Genomic DNA, 20,462 nt, shown 5'->3' with positions numbered 1-20,462 from the left:
CCAAGTATGTGAGACACACACCCCAATGCATTAGCAAGAACGTTTGATCATGACACCCCCACCAGAGTACCCCTTTCAACAGGTTGTGGCTGACCTCTTCCAGGTCCATGGATGCACGTACTTGGCTTTTGCTGATAGGTTGACTGGCTGGATAGAGGTGGCCCATCTGCCTAATGGTGCCACGTCAGGACATCTCATCAAGAAATTCAGAGGGTATTTTATCAGATGGGGTGCCCCAGAGGAGCTGGCTACCGACGATTGGGAACCAATTTATTCGAGCGAGGAGATGAGGAATTTTCAAGATGATGGTATGTCATCCAGGATATCATCAGCTTTATATCCCAATCAAATGGGCGCGTAGGAAGCAGGTGTCAAGGTAGCAAAACGCGCCATCAGTGACCACCTAGGGCAGGGGGTAGTCTAGATACGGATCAGGTTGCCCAGGCCCTCTTGCAGTATCTACGCCGTTGCACGGAGAAAAAGTGTCGCCAGCTCAGTGGGCTACTGGTCGATGCCTGAGGGACTCGCCCATCGCCCCAGTACCGAGTAAATAAATATTGAAGAAATCTCTTAGGTCTAGAGAACTGAAAATGGCTGAAAAGAATGAAAGGTCTCATGAAAACAGAAGGAAATTCACGGACTCTGAAACCCCTCCAAGTGGGGCAAAATGTCGCATTCAGGACCTACATCCAAACTTTGGGATCGCACTGGTGGTAACAGAAGTCATTAACCGGTACCGTCCGTGCCGTGCGGTTGGCCGGAAGTGGTCAGGTGTCACACGCAAAACAGGCCTTAAGCCTTGGTGCCTCCCCCAGGCGTCGCCAGTACCCCCTGATTGGGATTCTCAACAGAGTCTTTTCCCGAATCTCGACAAAGAGAGATGTGAGGCCACCACGTGGCACCCCCATTATAAGATGTAATTTTTTTGAACTCTGTAATCTGTCGTATTTTTAGCAATCTGGGAGTGTTGTATTAATTTTGTATGTTATTTGCCTTTTCCCTATTTTTATTTTATTGTATTCACGGTTAGCTAGGACAGCTCCAAAAAGAACAGATTGCTTGCTATTGTATTTTGGAAGATAGAAAAGATTTGTATAGCCTATATATATTTGTCCATCTTGTGGGGGCATGTATGGGCTAGCCATACCGAATCAGAAGATATGTTGGACAATGGAGGGGGCCTGGCAGTGCAGGCAAAGTGGGAGAGTGAGTTGCAGCTGCCCGCTGGTAAGGATAGCATGTATCCAATGTTGTCCTGAACTCTTCATGGGCTAATAAAGCTTCAGAGGTTAGCTATCTTTCTCTAGCCCTCACACTGAGTAAGGTGAAGAATGGTCTGCAAGTCCTTCTTGCACTTCTCCTTCGAATGGGGTTGAAGAAGCCAGTTGTCCAGGTAAAGACTGATATTGATGCTGATCAAATGAAGCCATTTTGTGAGAGGGGCGAGGACTCAAGTAAACACCTGAGGTGCCATGGAAAGGCCGAGGTGAAGAACCCAAAACTGATAGACTTTGCCCTGGAAGACGAACCTGAGATACTTCCTGGAGTCCAGGTGGATGGGGATATGGAAGTAAGCATCCTGCATATCCAACGTTATCATCCAACCGCCCAAGTGAATGGATAACAGGACTGACTGGTTCGTCTCCATCTTGAACTTTGTCCTCCTTACAAAGAGATTGAGGGTGCTTATGTCGAGGACTGGTCCCCAACCCCCCAGTGATTTGGGGACTACAACCAGACAGTTGTAGAAGCCCTCTGTGCAGATGTCCTCGACTTCTTCTATGGCTCTCTTTAGAAGGAGAGAGGATATCTCCTTCAAAAGGGCCGAGGGCCGAATGCTTCTCCGAGCCTTTTGAATAGGCCATCAAGACGAGGACAATGGGTGTCTGATATGGTTCTTTGGGCGCTTGTAAGCCAAAGGAGGGCACTCTACAGATGCATGTTCAGGCGAGAATATCTCCGGACTATCTCATGGGTAAGTAGGAAGTCGGGCCGAGGCAAAGACAGGGATCCACAGCGTAGCTGCAGGAAGGGTGTGGACTATGAGGCGCCTTCCTGTACCACTTAACAGGCAGCTGAGAAGAGCAGCTAACATCATCCATGTGCCTCTTCAGTGGCTGGGACGAATCGAGAAAGAGCTTGCGGCGCCTGCTATTGGAATCTTCCGAACTTGACGACCAATGATGTACATCCAGAGAGACGCCTTTCCAATGGCTATTTGTTGAAACCTGGGTTTGTGCAACAGGCTTGACTGAGGGGGCAACTACCTGTGGGGAAGCCCCACCAACCTCCCTTGGACTTATGGTATGTCTTCTCCCAGGTTTAGGGGAGCGGGACAGGGACCTTCATCTAGGAGAGCCAGCGGGACAAGTAGCCACCTCCTCCACTTGCACTGCACTATCACTAGACACTTTTTCTTGAAGCACTTTATCCATTAGGACTCTCAGAGGGATGCCCCTAACTCAGACAGTATGCATTACCAGGTTTATTTTCTTATTGAACCTGGATTCAAGGTTGGCAATAGCATTGGGGTCAGAAGCATGGGAGCCAAGCACAGGAGTAAGTGGATTGATAGTAGGAGGGCTGGGAATAAGAGAAAGAGTGGGAATAGGGGAAGAAGGAATAGCAAGACTAAGATCTGACTTAGGCTTAGAGGTAGAATCTTGGCTAACAGAAGCTCTAATCTCGGCCCTAGAGGCCGCCTTTCTCTTCCTGTTCTTTTCAAGCTTATTAGGGCGAGATTCAAGAACCTTCCACTTTCATCCCAATCCTTGCATTCATCACAAGTATTCTCCTTAGTACATACCTGCCCTCTACATTTACTGTACTGCAAATAGTATGTGAATCGTAAGATGACTAGTCAGTCTAGTTTTACAGCCCTAGCTACAATAGCGAAAACTAGATGCACTCGAATCAGACATATCTAAGGCAATAATGTTAACAAAAGCTAATAAAAGCTTGAAGGCTACACAAAAGTGACAACACTACACTGAATTCCAGCAAGAATAACCAAAAACCTGATGAAAAAAGGCTGCAGCAAACCCGCGATGTTGACTCGTGAGCCAGCAGAAACAGAATGAGGTTGTCCGCAAAGTCGTTTCCAGTACTCCTGTAGCGGGCAGGGCTTGTCACCTACACTAAACTATCGAAGAGCTACTGTGATTTTTAAATAAAAGGCTGCCACATGATTTAGAAACTATAGCTATGTAATTACTTGGTAAGTTACTTATATGAAAATATATATTTTAAAAATTTGTCATTTTTTCCTACACATATACAAACCTTCAGTCTTTACATATGGGAGACTGACTTCTTGGTGGAAGGATTCTGAGCAAACTCTGAACTGACTGGTAGTTCCCCTCACCTGGGGCCTCTTCCTAGTCATGTAAGAGCAAAGGAAGGAGACCCATGCCTCTGATCTGTTGAACATGTGTGATGTTCAACTGCCAGACTTCTGAGCTTTTCGAATTAATGGGATGTCTCATCATTGATTTGAAGAAAGGCTTGGATGAACCCATATTGTCAGGGACAATAAAGCTGAAGATAACCAAGTTTGTTCATTGTCAGTCCCTCTCTCCCCTTGCTAGAGAAAGGGTAGGACTTGCATCTATCAATCCAAATTGAGCTAGATTATACTCGGATATTCAGTCACCTAGAACACCTGCATGCAGGCCCATCCAGCATGTGACAGCTTGCTAACCATCTCTGCCCACTGGGAAAGAACGGGCATAAAAGAGAAAGGCAGGAGGCCAGTCACACACACACACACACTCTCTCTCTTTTGCAGCTGTACACCTTGGGCGAGATGCCACCTGTCCCTCAAGGGGAACTGGGTGAACTCCAAGACTGCTGAGCAGCCACCACAGAACCCAAGGGAAAAGTCCAAGGATCTGTGGGCAATATCCTGAAGGTAAAAAGGAAGTGAATGTTTTCTGTTGTGACTGAAAGTTTTTCTAGCTTAGCCTGTCCAAATGCTACAATTATGCAATCCACCCACCTGTTCCAGCATACGACTACAAACCACCACAAAACAGACTTACAACCCAAAATTGACAACCTAACCACCAGGGATCTCTCTCTACCGCACCACAGTGTTTTCAATCCCTCCTGCCTGCATTGTTTACATTTTGCTACCTCCCACCATTTGTCGTCCTATGACGTCAGAACACGAACTGATACTTTTAAACAATGTTTTGCTATGAAAACATCTTATAAAATTAAACGTGCTTTTTATACACTTTGTAATGCCCATACCACTTCACTAATGCAGAAAATAGAAATAAAATAATAATGATTAAACTTCTAAAACTGACATATAATCACACTTATCTCCTCCCTCCCCTCCAACCTCCTCTTATCCTAATCCCCCTCTAATCTCCATTATTCTCCAATTCTTACCCTCAACGTAATTTCTAATACTTTCCCCTAAAACTCCAGCTTTAGTCAATACATCAGCTATTTGATGCTCTTCTTTTATCCTCTCACCTTCTTTATTTCTCCAGATTCTATTTCTCTTATTGCTGCAATACCAATTTTTAATATCTAACTACTTACTACAGTACTTGATTTTATTGCAGTCATTAGAGTTTTACTATCAGTTTTAACCAATTTTCTCCCTACTGCTATCTCTTCCCACAAATGTTTGAAATATATCAATCCTTCTATGGCCTCCCCCACACTCAGAGCTTCTGCCTCAATGGTGGACTTTGCTCCTCTTCTGGATTTCCACCATATGGGACTTCTCTTACCATCTGTCAAAGATATCACTCAACCCAATTGTGTGACCATCTTCAGTACTCCCAAATGAAGCATCTGCATAGGCTTCCCAATACATCTTTTCTTCTTCCAACTCACTTAATATCACTTCTCCCATTATGTTCTTAGTTTTTCCTCACTATTTTAATCAGCTTTTTCATATCTTGAGTCATTCCTTCTTTAAAAGCTTTACTTAATTCACTAACATCGTATGATATTTCTGGCATGGTATGTAGTGATACCCAATTCAACTGTCCTATCACTGATCTATGCTCTGTTAACTCCTTTTGTCCTAATACTCTATTACCTAGAAATCTTCTAGCTTCTGGTTCTCTTATAGAATTTATATACTGCCACTGATTAAGACAAATTCTATTTTCCTTATGCTCTACTGTACTATTACTCCTATACAGTATACTTAAAACTTTTACTTTCTTGTTCTACTTGCAATTTCCATTTCAATTTCCCAATTGTTTCCTTTAAAAATCTTTCACTTTCTTCATAGCAAAAATCAAATATATGTGTATACAAAATATCATTTAATTTATTGTCTTTCCTCCAAGAGAATATATTAGGTTCTAATCTACTTCTCTCGCCGTTAAGCTCCTCCACCACTTTTACCACCTTACAATACTGTACCATGCCTTTGCTGCATCCTTGAGTCCATAAACAGTTTTCTGCAATTTCCATAATCCATTCCAACCATCTTCACTAGGTGGTTTTGAATATACCTCTCGTTGGCTTCATCTGCTTAGCAAATACATAGTTTATCTAACATATAACAATTCTAATCTTTCAATTTTATTACTGTCAAACAAATTAAAATTTCAGCATTGCATCTAGGAGCATCTTTTTTCCATTTGGCCATTTCTTCAAAACCTGTAGCTACCAATCTTGCTTTACATATCCCCCCCCCCCCGGGCTTTTACCTTTTCAGTTACTATCCATCTTGTAGATATAGGCTTTGGTCCAATGTCATTTACCTCCTCATATAACTTGTTTTCTTTCCAACTTTGCAGTTCTTTTTCTTGAGCTTCAATTACACTTCTATTTTCAAATCCTAGCAAAACCTCTTCTTCATCTTCAATTTTTTCTACGTCACTATGATCTCTTAAGTTAACCCAGCCCTTGTCACCTAACTGTGTCTTCTACATTATACGAATCAGCTCAAGATTTGCTTTATCTTTTTCCTGCAAGAATTAATCTAGTCTTTCTTCTACTTGTCCTGTATTTTTGTTTTTAGCTCTAATTCTATTTCCCTTTTTGAATTTGAGTATCTCTTCCATTAGCTCACCTTCTATTACCTCACTTTCCCCTTCATCTTCCAGTGTTTCCTCTGCCAAATCTCTTTCTATAGCCTCTTCTATATCTGCATTCAGTCTTCAGCTCATTATCATCTCCTTTCCCCCATAGGAGGGGTAGTGCCATCAGTGCATCTCATGCGGTGCACTGTAGGCATTACTTAAGGTTCTTTGCAGCGTCCTTTGGCCCCTAGCTGCAAGCCCTTTCGGTCCTTTTACTGTACCTCCTTTCATATTTTCTTTCTAACATCTTGCTTTCCATCGTCCCCTAAAAATTGATTCATAGTGCAACTGCAAGGTTTTCCTCCTGTTACACCTTTCAAACTTTTTACTGTCGATTTCTGTTTCTGTGCTGAGTTACCTCGTAGGTCCCAGTCCTTGGCCTTTGGCCTAAATTCTATATTCAGATCAGTTCATCTCCTTTCCTTCATGCCCATCTATATTCCCTTCCTTTGATGCACAGGATTCATCCTTCACAGTGAGTGTTTTACCTCTTTTAGGTATCTTTTCTTTTTCTGGTGATGGTCTTTGAATCCTAGTAACATGTATTCTAGCTAGTTCCCTTAGAGAATCCCCATGTTTAACCACTACCATTTTACCCGATCTCCCACCGCCTGAACAGGTCCTCTCCATTCATTTTCATTTTCTCTCTTATAGAATACCTCATCTCCCACTACTGCTTCTTAAAATGTATGTTCTCTGACATTTTTTTTTAAAGCAATTCTTATTTTATTACAAGACTCATTTTTGATAAATACTTCTCTGGACTTATGCATTGCATTCAGTGTATCCCTTACCATGCTTTCTTCCACACCTTTCTCTCTACTTGCAGGACTTGAACTCTCTTCTCCCATTAAATTTGGCAAAGAAGGGTTTTTTCCAAATACTAATTGGTTAGGGGAGACACCATTATTTATTAAGCAGTTCCTAGCAGTCACTACCTATCTTAATGCTATGGACCAATCCACTTCCTCATCATCTTTCTTAAGCTTTCTTTGACTATGCCTACCGTCATATTCCATTGCTCCTTGGGGATTCAGATGCTGTGGCCAATACTTTAATATTCCATCTTTCTACCATCCATACTTTTTCATTTTGAAATTCTCCCTCACTGTCTGATAATATTTTAGAAGGCGCTCCAAATATAGCAAACCACCCATCAAAAAGTGTCTTTATAATAGTTTCTGGTTTCTTATCTTTTATCCAAAAAGCCTGACAATGCCTCGTTGGCATATCTACCATTACCAAGAACTTTTCCTCTTCTGTCTCTCCCACATCCATTGCTACAACTTCATTAAATGTTTTACTCCAAGAAAATCCCACTACTGGTTTAGCTGGGTGTCTTGTATCTTTTGCATACCTCACAACTTGCAATTAAGTCTGTTAGTAATTACTTTATTTCCTCTTGTTCTTTCTCTCTCAAACCATCACTCCACTGTGCTTCTTCTGTTGGCTTCCATATATTATTTCCACTTTCGTGACCAAATTGTAGATGTAACTTCATCATTGCACCTTTAATTTCCCATAGACTTTTTCCCTTCCATCCCTCCAGTAACAATTCTTCCTTCCTCCTCAAAATTGGTATTCTTAAGTGACCCAGTTTGTCTTCTCTTAATTTTACCTTCATTTCCCCTAATACCTCTATTTTAACACAATTCTCTGTTAAATTTATAGTCATACCCATTTTACTCATGGTTTTCTTACCTATGGTACATCACCCTGCAAAATTTCTGTCTTTAAATAAAGCTTTTTGTTTTTCAGTATCACTGGTATTTCCATTACTCCTTTCGACTCTGACTCACCGAAATTAAATACTTTCTTAGACGCTGTCTTAGTATCATTCATTCTCCTCAACTCTTCCTGATTCAAACCCACAGCAATGCGTGCTAGTCACAATTCCCCACAAACTACTGATTTACATCCTGTGTCTAAAATTGCATCAACCTCTTCCCAATATTCTTCCGCTATTTTACTAACTTCTATATAAACTTTTTCTTCTTGTCCAGTTTGATTTCTTCTTATTTTGAAAATTCTGAGGACAATCTCTAGCCCATTGCCATTCTGATTTGCATATTGCACACAATGTTACTTTCCCTTTTCTATTTATGGGATTTCTTCCACCCACCTCAATTCCCTTTTCCCTGATATCTGTGGTTTTCCCTCCCTCTCCTGAAATTTGCAAAGCCTTCTGATCCCCACCATTCCCCCTCTTCTTTATTCTGTAATCCCTCAAATATTCTTTTCATTATCTGTGACACTGTTTTATAATCCAACTTTCGTTGATCACAAGCTGCTAATACCATTTGTTTTGTATTTTATGCGATTCGCTTGTTCTAGTACATGAAAATCTTTTGCTTCCTCTTCAAGCATGCTTTTCCCTATTGCTCTACTACACTCTTTTCATGCATAATTATAAAATCTCTCATCTTTTCACTTGATTCTCTTTCTGTTTTAAAACAGTTTTTCATTTTACTGTAATTTTCAGTTACCGTACCTTTTGGATACACTTCATCTAGTTTGGACAGGATTATCTTTGAACCCTCTTTATCCTTAAGTTTGTCTCTTATCTCTATCCCCGGATATTTCACTTCTCCACACACCACAAGCCAATCTTTGACTTGTCCTCTTCATCCTTTATAATCGCCCTGTGTTCCGCTAAATCTCTGACAGTCTCCTCTCCATTTCATCTGCCAAAGTTTACCATCAGATTCGTCCATTTTTAACCAACCATGCTCTGCTACCACTTGAAAGTTTTCCTAACCCATCCAAAAATGCTACAATTATGCAACCCAAAATTGACAACCTAACCATCAGAAAGCTCTCTCTACCGCACCACAGTGTTTTCATCCCTCCCCCCTGCACTGTTTACATTTTGCTCCCTCCCACCATTTGTCATCCTGTGATATCACAACATGAATTGATACTTTTAACAAAGAATGTTTTGCTATGAAAACATCTTATAAGATTAAACGTGATTTTTATACATTTCGTAACGCCCATACCATTTCACTAATGCAGAAAATAAAAATAAAATAATGATTAAATTTCTAAAGCTGACATATAACCAGTTACCACATTCCCGTCCTTAGTACCTGTCCAACAGGTTCTTCCTGAATGCGAGGGGCAGACCAATGCCCCTGACCTTCCGAAATCTCACCAGGAAATGATTTCCACGTCAGCTGTAGGTGCCAGTTTGATCATCACATGGAAACTAACAGATTTAGCCGGCCTCAGGCTTGAAGGTCAAGCAGTCACTTGGTATCCACCATGGTCCTTAGATTCGGAATGATCATACCCTGTTGATCACCCGGCAAATCAGATAGAATGGTGGGAAGGCATAAGCCTCAAGACTTGTACCATGGGTGTGAAAACCGTCTCATCTAGTATTCCCAGTTGGTCACCCCTCCAAGTACTGACCAGACCCAAAGTTGCTTAACTTTGCTGATCTGACGAGAAACAGTGCTTTCAACATGGTATGGTTGTTGGCTGTTTATGCCCACGGTCCGATGTGTCGAGATTGAAGGCCTAACTCGGACTTCTTCCAGGGTCAAACAATCCTTCAGTATGCCGAAGTGCTGAGACCAACTGTCCATAACACTGAACTTAGTGACCGAAATTGTCTGTCATTACATCTGTCTTGCTTGGAATGTGTCCGGTTGACCGCTGTGCTGAGTGTGCTACTGCCCACTCGTGCACCTGCACCGTCAATTTGAGGAGATGAAAGGACACTAGCCCCCTTTCTTGTTGATTATGGAACTACCATGGTACCATTGATTATCAACACCATGGAGCACCTGTCCTCAGATCCTAAGGCTTTTGAAGCGGTAAGCATTTCCAGGATATTTTAGTGCAGGTTAGGTTGGGTTAGTACCCAACCCAACCTACTGAAGTGCAGGTGACAGCCATTCTGGTCGATGCCTTGAGGCATGAAGTATCTCTGGAGGGGAAGCGTGTAACGACACTCCAAAGGAGATACCTGTCATCTAACCACAGGCTAAGTCTTGTCTCTCTCTCAGAGAGGAAGGGAAGGAATGGGGAGTCCCCATCGAAGACCAGGAGCACTTCAGTCTGCACTGAAGGGAAAGGAGAAGCTGCCCATGAAGAACTGGCCTCCCCGGTGATGACAGGTGACCAAGAACAGCTTTTGCAACTGCCGAGCTGGTTGCCCATTGAGACAAGGACAACCTCACAGCTTTACCAATTGACCGTCGACATACATCAGAAGACGTGAAGACGTACCCCGAACAAGTGTGCCCTAGTCAAAGCCAAGGTGAGAATACCCTGAACGAGCATGTCCTAGTCGAAGCCAAGGTGAGAAGTCATGTGAATGCTTGGAGAGAGGTCGGAAGCTCACAACAAAGATAGGCATGGAGCCGTCTGCTCTGAAGGTGTACAAAGTCTCTCTGGGAAGTGAAGTGGAGAGCCTTGCAGTAGGATTGAAGGGTGAGTGGCTGGGAAATACTCATCCCTCAAACCCAACAAAGGAATCAAGTAAGACTCCCTGATAGTTACAAGTACAGAGCATGTCATTTCTATCTTGAACAGAATCTGTTGAAACAGGTCAGGGAAGAAAGGTCTAGACTGGTTTCCAATTACTAGTCACTTTCTCTTCATGAGAGGGATGGCTGAAGAAATCAGGAACCAGACTGTTACAATTTCCACAGCATCCTAACCTTTTGGGCTGTAAGCGACGAGAGTTAATTGTAGTAGAAGAGCTAGTGTCGACTCTGGTTTACCACCATAGAAAAATGTTTACCCTTAAAATTACTGGTCAACTTTCTTCTATTTACCATTAGAGAAAACCTGATGTCAATCCTGAAACGTAACAATAACAAGAGACCTCCAGTGTTTCTCGCCCAGCTGGACAAGAAATAAATTGTATTTTGTCTATTTATTTTCTATACACTGGTATGTTTTGTGCATTACTGCATTTTTTTAGGTAGCGTGAATCAATGCTTTAAAATGATGTTTGATAAGTTACCACAAGCTCATGCAATAGTAAAATGGAGCCGATACAATGGCTGGAATCTAAATGTTATAGTTTGGCCTTTTAACTGGCCATTTAAATGTCAAGCCTTTTAATCAATTGTAGATGTACTGTACACAAATATGTGAATGAGTAATCTATGTGCAGTATATGTTTTTTGTTAGGCATATACTTATATTCATATATATTCGTATACAGGCAGTCGGTTATTGGCGGGGTTCCATTTCTGGTGTGATAACTTGAATGGCGAATTCAGCATTTTTGGCGATTTTTGAGGGTCATCGCGCCAAAGCGCCGATTTTCAGTTATCAGCACCTCTGTTGGAAATGCGATATTAGCGCCAGTACCCAATGCTCGGCGCCGATAAAGCGGAAATCGGTGATTTCGAAAATTGCCAATTACCATTAAGCTGAATCGCGCGTCATAAAACCGGATCGCTGTTAACCAAGCCCGCCGTTAACTGGGGACTGCCTGTATTCATATATATAAAAACTGTTTCCATTAGAAACATTTGATCATGTGGTTATGGAGACAAATAAATATGCTGAGATGATGATAAATATCAGGCGTCCATTACAGTGCAGATCCAGGTACAATAATTGGCACCCAGTAACAGTACAAGAAATCAAAGCATTTTTTGCTGTAAAAATAATGATGGGTATTGTGAAAAAAACAACTTTAGCGTCATATTTTGCAGATCCTTTTTGGTTATCAAAGACACCAGGTTTTAGTGAGGTGTTCACTAGAGACAGGTACCAGTTGATACACGCTTTTCTGCATTTTGCAGACAATGATGCGCACAAAATTAATGATAGACTTTAAAAGGTGAAGCCAATTCTAAATATTGTTCAAAATTTGTATACAAAAATTTACATAAGTAATAAAGAAACAGCTATTGATGAGACTATGTTGAAATTCAAAGGCAGGTTGTATTTCAAACAGTATTTACCTTCAAAACCAACAAGATGGGGGATAAAACTTTGGTCCCTTCATGATGCTAAAACTGGATACCTTATGCATTTCAATGTATATACAAGCAAGGAAATAGTTAATCATCACCCTAGTGAAGGTGGGTTAGGTACTAAGGTTACATTAGCATTACTAGAAGGGTTTAAAGGCCATATACTCTTTGTGGATAACTTTTACACAAGTGTAGAGCTTTTTAGTAAGCTAAGGGAGAGAGGTGTGGGTGCTTGCGGCACTGTTCACGTAAATAGAAAGGGTCTGCCCAAAGAAATGGGAAGAGTTAAAATGAAAAAAGGAGAACTTCCAATAATATGGACAAATAATGACAATACAATGGTAGCAGCAACTTGGCAGGACACAGGCAAAGTGAACTTGCTGTCAACTGTTGGTGATTCAAGTGTGACAGGGGTAACAATAAAATAAAAAAAGTGATAGGATTGTACATAAACCATCTGTTCAAGCTTATTATAATAAAAATATAAGGGAGGGGTGGACAAGTTTGATCAACTGTGTGCAACATATAATTTTAGTCAGAGGAAGAAGAAATGGTACGAGGTTATATGCTATTTTGTTATACAGGTGGCCTTAGTGGATGCAAATTGGGACCACCTTGTACTAAATGGATTGTTGGTATTGCCAATGGGGGCAAATTACCATTATCACGAACTCTAGGGATCTATTTTTTTTTTTTCTAAGTTTGATCTCAAGTGTCCCAGATATATAACAATACATTTTAGGAGTAATTTTGTGGATTTTTCCACTTTTGTCAAAATTACCATACTTAATAAATAGGAAAACATATCACATAGCATGGAGTGAAGTTGAATCTGAAGCTAAATAGTGGAAACTGTGGTAGAACCATCATCTACCTGATAATGTTCGGACCTGTTTTTTCAGGTAGAACTATTCTGTGGAGCTGGACCACGGATTCCAGGGGGGCCTGGTTCTAGGAATAGGACTCTTGGCTGTCTGTCCGGTTAGCCCAATTGTGATTAGGATGGGGATGACTGTATTATGACAATACACTCAGTCCTAGCAAGTGGGTTTTGTTTACACTTGGGCCATACTAATCATGATGTGCCATCCCCTTTTGGGGGGTAGGGTAGGACGTGGACATTTGGGAGTCAGTTCCACTTGTGCCACTAGTGGAACATTCAACTTCATAAAAGCCAATGATATCTTTTCAAGATGTATTAATTTTTTTAATCCTTTATGCAAAAGTAGTCATGAAGATTTTCATACCCCTGGACCTCATGATGGTAAAATTCTGGCACAGTTGATGACTAATGAACGTCACTCCCGAATCTCCTTAGCATAGATATAACGCTACAACGGAACATCCTGTTCCAAGTAAAATATCAATTCCTAAAGACTCGAGAGTTTAGAATGTCAAAAGAAACAAATAAAAACAAATTGTAAACTGGTAACACTGGAACCATACATAAAGGACAATAACTCTAAAATAGAGACAAGTAATCCCCTAAAACCCCATCAACACAAGAAAAATTAAAAAGAAATAACTATCTACTCAATCCAACGCTAGTTCATTTTGAACATGTTTTTGGACCGACAATTGGTCCAGATTTTTAATATTAAAAGCAGAAAAGCATTTCACCAACCATTTTAGAGAACAAATTATTAAATATACACCCACACAAGAAATGGAATGTAGACATATCAAAAACAATGAATGGCTAATACAAACAACAACCAAAGCCCAATCAACAACCTTTCTACAAATAACCAACATAAATGAAATAAAAGTAACAGTAACCAGCCATGAAACACTAAACTATACACAAGGAACAGTAATGTTCCCAGACAATGATGAATAAAGAGCTACTATCAAAACAAATCTCAATTGACTCCCTTAAATTAAGATACAACAACACACATGACTTGGAATTATATACTGTCCCAAGTAGAAAGGATGCAAATAAACATATTAAAATAGTCAAAATAAAATTTACAAACCGGGACTACCACGAAAAACAAAAATTCTAAGACTAAATAGAGAAGTTCGCTCCTTTGTCCCTAAACTCTCCAATGTTCTGTCTAAAATATGGCCATTCAACAAAAAGATGTAGAAATAATGCTATATGTGCTGTATGTTCTGAAGACCACACAACAAATTGGAAATGCAAAACCTTCAAATGTGTAAATTGCAAATTAAATCATCATGCAAAATCTAAAGACTGTATATTTATCAACATTATACAAAAATTACAAATGTTAATGGACAGAACTGGTATGCCCATTAACGAAGCCAAACTCAAACTGAAGGTGAGAGGAATCAATGATCTAGTAAAATGCCATTCATATTCAAATGCTGTAACAACTCATAATGAACATAAAGAATCTCAACACAGAATAGCTGATACACACCTCTCCCCCGTCTCTACTACTCATAAAAGGCCAAGCAGTTACAGTTACATCACAACAGACCTCCCCAGTAACAAGGCCAGCTAATCGTTCAGAAACAAATTCCAATGATATGGAAAAATCAACAGAGGTTAATAATCCAGATCTGGAAACTCATAATGCACTAACATCCACAGAAAACTTATTGACAAAAATAACCATAATAAAAAAAGGAAAGTAATTGACAGAACTCCCCAACGGTAAAAACCTAACATTCCATTCACAGATCGATCTAGCAAAACTCCAGTCTCACCCATTAATCAGAAACAGATTACATTAACTGCATTACAAGTGGAAAATCCATAGTGTTCCACAATCCAAGACAAATATAAATCACGATTCCCCAAATAAGGGTAAATCAACTAACTTCTGCACTCTCATTACCAAAATCAATGCAGAAACCTTCAATTAAACATCCCACTGAAGAATCAAACCCATAAAATTAATCAAATCACAACCACATCAAATCAATCCTCAACAAGACCAAAGAATAATAATAATAATAAACCTAACAATTCAAATCAAAATTTTATACCAGCACATCGGAGATCCAATACACCTATACCAGAAATTCCTAACAAAAATATTTCAACATCCAGTAATGGAAACATAATTGGGACCCGGAGATCAGAACCATTCCTTCAACACTCGGAACATGATTTATCTTGCGGATGTCAAGAGTGTTTCATCATGACGTACAATCGTTTACCTAAATGAAAATTAAATATAACCTGAATTTCATAAATAACTTTACTAGGTTCCAAAATGCCTTTAACATTCCATCAAGATGGCGAACTGTGCTCAGAATCCTTAAAACTAAAGAAAAACATGATCAAAACTCAAATACATTTGCTAATAAGGAAATATGAAGAAGAACCAATCAATGCATCAAATATTCAGCAATCAAACCTAGCTACAAAGAAACCACAAAGTAACACAAACTCCTTAAAATGTTACGGGATATAGCTAAATCAACAATTAACTTTAAAAATCTAATGCCAATCCCACCAAACAATGACCAATAAAATAATTCAATGCAACATGAATGGATTTTTCTACTGGCTTCGGCTAGGTGAAATCCAGAGAACACTAAAGGAACATAAACCTGTTTGCATATGTCTACAGCATATTGGTACTACTCCTAATCCCCTACAGACAGCTATATATTGGTACAACTCCTAATCCCCTCACAGGCCAATGTCATACAAAAGGCCAAAAACATAGTAATGAACCCTTCAACTCTACAGACACTGCAACTACACGATCTATAGAAAAGCTGACCAACTTCAAAAAGATATGATCATGAATACAGTAAGCTTTTGGTGTTAAAGAGGGCCAAATTTCTGATGTCTTATGTCTTGAGCAGTTTCAGACTGACTTCATCAATGACTTTGGACATCTGACCACACACACACACACACACACACACACACACACACACACACACTACACTTGAGAGTTACCAAAATATGAAAGGAAAGGTGTTGGTGAATCTCCACCACTCCGTGCCTCCTTTGCTGTAGTCTTCCTCCCTTCTCATACCTCATATAAGTCGTTCTGAGTCATGCAATTCTTCTGGTGTTCACAGAAGACCAGCTGGAAAATAATACAAAATTGATAATAATAATAATAATAATAATAATAATAATAATAATAATAATAATAATAATAATAATATTTATGCACAGATTTGAAAATGATAAGGAGAGACTTTCAGATACTATTCCCTAAGACTGATGACTGATACAGATTAGTATCTAAAAGGCCTCCCTTATTTTTAACTCATGTTGTATGTCTAAGAGATTAAGTCCCCAAAATTGTGGTAAGATATGTTAATTTACTTATAATATGTCTTTTTTGTACCTGTTTGATATGTTTTTATTTGTACCTTTGATATAGCCAATGGCATCCTACCAGTTTTGTAATACATGTGGATATACTAGCTTCAAGGCATTAGCCTAAAAGTGTTTTTCTTTTGTTTCAGTTATACTCAATCAATGGCTCATGGTTTATATAATAAAGTAACTACAAAAGGACCATGGAATGTTATAGATACCCAATTTGAGAATTAACACTGAACGGGCTAAAATCAACAAATAAATAGCGCCAACGCACTGTCCACCACAAGGACAAATTGTATTTCCACTCGGCACCCAACAGACAATTTTAGTCGACGTATGATACGTCCAGTCGACGTTTAAGGGTTAATGTAATGACTCATTCTAAGAATACAACAATGACGATCTCGGCGACAGCCCCTAAAAACCAAGTCCTGAACTATTTTGGACTATAATCATGGCAAATCTGGGACGATTTCAACTTAAGATTTACGTAAATGACACAGTGGACATTAATGACACGAACGGGAAGATGAAGGACGAACTTGACGAACGAATGACTGACCTACTGGTTTTGCGATAATCATACCTAAGAAAATCATTCAATTCAATTCTGACCTAAATGAAAATGCTTTTATCACTGAGTAAAAATAAAATTGTGTAAAACTGTATTCTAGGAATAGCTTCACACCTATGAGAATCGTGTAGTGTAAAACTGTTTTTGGAGTGAGCGCTTTAGGAACCAGGAACCACGTGACGCCCTCAATCTTTTCCAAGACAATATGCTGACATTAAACGACATGCAGACCTTTTGGGTATATGAGACATATGAAAGACCTAATTTTATATATTCAGGGACAACCTTTTGAGGAACTTAAGTGATTACAAACTGACTTTTGGGACACAACTTGTTGATTTTTTCGACTTTTATCATTTTTTGTTCTGATTGGTGCCCTGATGTTTTGGGCCGATGACAAGGCCTTGAGGAGGCGCACTCTCTAAAACTATCTGGGTGGGATTCAATAAAATTTGGTCAACAAATTACAGTTTTTTTACAAAAATAAAACATTTAAACCCATTAACAATACTGAACATGAATGAAAGAGCATCACGGGATACCTAAGCCAATGTGCATTAAGAACCAACACCGATTAATCGTTATTAGCAATTTCCACTGCACACGCAGTTTTTACTACTCACCAATCCAATTAAGGAACCTGAACATTTCTGGGCTTTGTTACTTGCAGCCCTTAGGGTCTTTGATATCACGTGCTTGAAAGACACTAAGTCCATGACTGGACGAAAAACACAACAAATCGAGAACTATTTACTCTAAACTACAATTAAATGACATTCTTGCACTTGCAGCTTTTGTTTGCTGCGCAAATCAGTTCTCATCGCAAGGATGACACATCTATACATGGATAAAGATAACTCACAGTTACTATGGAATTCGACCTGGTATGGCGATGGCTGCCAGAGAATCGAGAGAGACACTAAAACATCACTTGGACTAACTCCGTTCAGGACTAGGGCAGGAATGAGGCGCCGTCGTCCTACTTCAAAGGAAACTTACGCTTTCCCAAAAAACTACAGAATCTTTGTAATTCAGGCGGAATCATCGCTTATTTAGGCATTTGGAGATCAATGAATCTTTACTTGTGAAGAGGAAGAATGACAGTTAAGTTATCATCTGGGATCAATGAATTGACTCGAAGTTCTGGCTGAAGGCTGTAATCTGCAAATTCTTGAATGGCTACGGAGTCCTTGGCTCCAAATCTCTACATAGACAATTTAGCTCGTACTAGGGAATAGCAAATCATATTCATTAATGAAAATTCATAGTGTCTTCATTACTATAAGACGCGCTCCTTCCCCTCCAGGCATTTAAGAATTACTTAACTCTGTCACAGATTGACAACTTTCTGCACAATGAACTGCCCGCTAGATCCTCAGTCTTGCCCCAATTTAACGCAACACTTGTGAAGTTAAATGGCTGGGACTTGAATGATCAGTTCGAAATTCCCGACACAACTATATTTGAAATAGACCTTAAATACAATGACCATAAGAATATCTCGAAGTTCTGGACAGGCATCAAAGGCTTCTGGGATCGAATGAAGAAACAGTGTGACTATTTACAGACCGACAATGGAGACAAAATGATAGACAGTACTGACAAGACTCGACTCATGAAGGCCGTGTGGGAGAGGTTTTTCAAATAACTCCCGAGACAACCAACACTTCAACGCCGACAAAAGAGACATGTACTTGATCATTTAAAAGCAGAAAGTCACCGACTGGCTCTCTATGACCTGACTGACTTATCCCGCCATGGATAAGAGAAAGAAACGCAGAATAAAGTTGTTAAAAAGAGGTTGACACAATTCCAAAATGGCTCAGTTGGAAAAGAGAGGGAGAGAGAGAGAAATTCTCTTCCAAATCTCAGTTTTTATGTCAACCATTTTGTGACAGCTGAAATTAGCTAACCTCGGTTTTATTAGCTCTCAGACTTCAGATTATACTGGATATGCTACAAGTGGGCAGCTGCAACTAACAGTCAGACACCAACGTCCAATATGACTCATTTAAATACCTATAATCACTCCTTGTCCAAAATATCACCAGGTTAGAGTGTTCACCAATCAATTACAAACAGTCTTCAAGTTTTCCTCTTGTTGGATCCCAGCCCTGGTAGGCAGTGAGTGGGGTTTAAAGCAGTGGGACTGCAAAAGGCATACAATCCCCCAACTACATAGCTCCATTTTTGACATTAGCTAGCATCAGTTAAATCATTTTGAATGGCAGCAGATCCATGACCCCTTCAAAACAAACTAAGACAAATTAAATCCATAAAGTTAAAAGTAGCATTCTTCTACCACAAAAACAAAAAAAAAGGAAGTAATTTTAGACAAGACTCAGAATAGGACATTCAAGACTCACACATGGTCCTGATGTCAACTCCGAAATAAATCCAAAAACTTTATGTGAAAGATGTAACATAGCAAAAGGTCAGGGGTTCTGATTGACTATCCCAGATGGCAACATGAAATAAAAATAAAATACAAAATAAATCAATAAGGGAATTCTAGCTGAAGATAATAACTTTTAAATTAATATCATTCTCTTATAAACAAAATTACACAGCCAATAAATGCAATATAATTCCCCCTTTTTGTTGATTTTAAGAATGGTTTTTATTCTATTTTAATTTTTCCACTTTTATTATTTCTTTATTTAATGTTATTGTGTATTCTTCAACAGTAATTTTTCCAGCAAATGAACAACCCTCTTGCATTGGAACAAATCATTTATAAATAAATAAATACAGACTCACAGGCAAACATTTCATGGCTCAATTTGCAGACAAAATTGTCGCCTGATTGTCTTCTCAGTATGCAGTGACTACTGCTTGGAAAAAAAATAAAAAAATACAAAACATATCACTGTGCATTTGTCTTAACAAGTTCCCCTTTGTGTCATTTTGCCATTCTTCAAAATGTACCAATTACAGTACATTAGACTCTGCTGCACCTACTGTACAAAACCGTGGTTTTGAAATTCTCTTTTCCCCGTTTCTGAAGGAAAATTCCTATAACATTTACATATGAGCCACATTACATAATAACGGTCATTTTCTGTATAATGCCTACCTTTCCTGCATGTCTTAACATCATAAAACACATTCCTCTTTTGTTTTCATGCACTAAATTGTACCACATAAATGACTACACTGTAGATTCTTTTCCAGTCTTTCCTTCAACACTACAAAATCTCAATTACTTTTTACATAAAAGGTACCTATTCCGCAAAGAAAAAATAATTTTTGTATTGAGTTATTTATCAAAGAGATGGTTACCATTGTTCCACACATATTCTCTTTAGATTTAGCTTCCCAAAATTGCTGGGTCAAGAATTATGAATAATGCCAACTTAAGGTTTTTTGCTTTATTTTTGTTATTTTTTACAATTTTTCTCTAAAACTTTGCATTTTTCAGTACCATAATCACCTTTTAAGAAAAAAATAGTCAGATATGGAAAGAATAGGGTCTTTTCTTTGAGCAAAAGAAATATGAAGCCAATTGGAGCATTTTCACTTTTTTATGAAGCTTTATGCATTTATGGGGGCAATTCCAAATGCAGATTGACACACTTTAAAGGTTAATTCAGCATCGTCTTCAATTTCCCAGCAGG

At 39.2% G+C, this 20,462-nt stretch overlaps 1 pseudogene; it reads right to left on the bottom strand.

Moving 5' to 3' along the window:
- Window positions 1-9,425: 9,425 nt before the first annotated feature.
- On the bottom strand, window positions 9,426-9,543 carry LOC136833581 (5S ribosomal RNA; annotated as a pseudogene).
- Between the last annotated feature and the right edge of the window lie 10,919 nt (window positions 9,544-20,462).

Source organism: Macrobrachium rosenbergii, chromosome 51 (genome assembly GCF_040412425.1).
Source record: "Macrobrachium rosenbergii isolate ZJJX-2024 chromosome 51, ASM4041242v1, whole genome shotgun sequence".
Taxonomy (NCBI): Eukaryota; Metazoa; Arthropoda; class Malacostraca; order Decapoda; family Palaemonidae; genus Macrobrachium; species Macrobrachium rosenbergii.
This window is presented reverse-complemented; position numbering and strand designations above follow the sequence as displayed.